Source organism: Panicum virgatum, chromosome 9N, assembly GCF_016808335.1.
Source record: "Panicum virgatum strain AP13 chromosome 9N, P.virgatum_v5, whole genome shotgun sequence".
Lineage (NCBI taxonomy): Eukaryota > Viridiplantae > Streptophyta > Magnoliopsida > Poales > Poaceae > Panicum > Panicum virgatum.
In genome coordinates, this window is record NC_053153.1 from 77,864,009 (window position 1) to 77,866,508 (window position 2,500).

The following is a 2,500-nucleotide window of genomic DNA, read 5'->3' on the forward strand; positions in this document are numbered from 1 at the left end:
GACTCTCACTATTTGTATTATTATTTCCTTGACCCTCGTTATCACAACTTATGATGGATTGTGTCTCTAATGATGATTTATCCGAATCTATCTGATTATCAATGAGGAATTGGAAATCGGTTAGAATATCTCCTAGAAAATATATCTCAAAGGAATTCAAGAAGTTTCGATTAATATAATGATCAAGGGTAGGTTTCGGTAAATATTGCTTTATAGTGTACCAATAATAGAACATCATGTTGGGTTTTCTTTAATTTGTGGGATTTTGCTTTTTTATAGTTGAGTGCCTACCCTATATCTCTAGTGTTGTAATTTTGCTAGAGAGCTATTTAATCCCTATTGTTCTTTATCTGTCTAGAGATTAAGGCAATCAACTTAGTATGCATATGCCTACCTAGTATCGGAGTTTGGGATCTACCATTATGTTTTATTTTCTCTTCCTTGGTGGATTTTTTCTGTCAGTCTGTGAGACGTTGTTGTCTTCTTGACTGACCTGTCGGTACCAGGTACTTGTAATTTGATTTTCCCTTGCGCTGGGCTTCGGTACTATTTTACAAGTTTGCTGACACCCTGGAAGAGATGAAGCTCACTTCAAGAGCTACTTATTTAATATGTAAAAAATGTGGGAGTATACTTTTTAGATGATGCTGATTTAGATGCCGAGGCCGAGGAACGTGCTTGCTTTGGCGTATATAGCACTTTCTTTCCTCTCCCTTACGCTCGAGCGTCTTTATTTCCTAGAGTTGAGCTCCGAACTGTTAACAAACATGTTGCTCCTGTAGCTAAAGCAGAGAGGAAGGTGTTGATGAGTTGAGACACCTTTCTCGAAGCGGAGGGAGAGATAGCTATTGGAGTTGGGCTCTTAAAGAGCTCCTCCCTTGCACTGGTAGGAAGCCAGCTTTAAAAGTTGGTGATGCGCCGGGAGGAAGCCACCTGCAAGCCAGGGCATCTTTGTGCCGCCGGGCGGAGGAGCAATTTATAACGCGCGCATGATGCTGATGGGGAGGTGAGGAGGGGGATCAAACGGAAAGAGAGCCTTCCGCGGGCGAGCTCTGATCCTGATGAGGCCCGCCCCGGCCGTAGGCGAGGCACGCAAAGCTCGTGCACTTCTTGGAAATTCGGTGACGCCATGGGCGATCGGTACATACGATGGTATGGTAGAGACTAGCGCTTGCGTACACACAACGTACACGAGGAGGCAGACGGACGCCGCAGCAGCTATCCAGAATCCAGAATTCAGATCAGTGCTCCCGTACAGCATCATACGCCATGGCCTGCAGCGGCTGCATGCCTGCATCTTATCCCTGGTTTAAACTGGGGTTTTTACATATTTGCCACTCTTACGAATGACACACATCCGATTGCCACTTTTAAAATGTCTCTTACATATTTGCCATTGGAGATAAGTTTTACTATCGCATTTGCCATTTTCGCTGAGCTGTCATGCTACGCAAGCATGCCACGCTTCCTCCCAGTCAGCAAGACCATGCAAAATGACCTTTCTGCCCCTGCCCATCTCTTGCATACCCCTAAGCCGGTCTTCTCCCTCTCTCATTTCCTTCCTTCCCCAACTCCCGTGCTGCTTGAACACTGCTCGGCGGCCAACCAGCTTGGCGGCAGCTCCTGCGCCCCTGCTGGGCGCGGAGCCCAGGTCGTTGCTGTGCTCCCAGCTAGGCGCCCCCAGCTCGCCCTCCGAGATCTCACACCCCTCAGCTCGTCCATATCTCAGCGTCCCTCAGCTATTCCAGATATCTGCGCCTAGATTTTTTTATTGCAAGTTTGGTGATGCAATGGCTAGCAGCGGTTGCCCTCCTTGATACGTTTGGGGCATGCAAAGGGCGGGGACAGGGGCATCAATTAGCGCTCGTGCTATTGCACCCAAAATACAAATTTGATTATGAGTACAGAATCGCGAAGCATAATTTTGCATTTAAGTATTCCGATTGAATAAATATGAGTAAAGGATCTATGGATGAAGATACAAAAAAGTTTATTTCCAATCGTAACTAAATCTTCTTTTGTTTTGTTTAAAAAGGAAATGGAAGCCCAATAGCTGAAAACCATGGTTTTGGTTTACTAGAACCGTCAGTATATTGTTTCAGCTCGGTGGAAACCCAACTCTTTTCCTCATGATCTCTTGAATGAAATTAGGGAACGAAGTAAGTAGATTAGATAGATATTTAGGATAATTTCTATCTCCTATTCTATAGGGATCATCTAGAAAGCAGAGAGCTTTGGTTCCATTCAGACAGAAAAGCTGACATAGATGTTAAGTGGTGAGAATATCCATAAAGGAGCCGAATGAAATCAAAATTTCATGTTCGGTTTTGAATTAGAGAAGTTAAAAAAAATAAACCAACGTCGACTATAACCCCTAGCCTTCCAAGCTAACGATGCGGGTTCGATTCCCGCTACCCGCTCCATTTTGTAGAAAAAGACTATTCTATTTGTTTGTCTAGACATGGTAGAGACTTGTATTCAACCTTTTTCGTCCACCTGT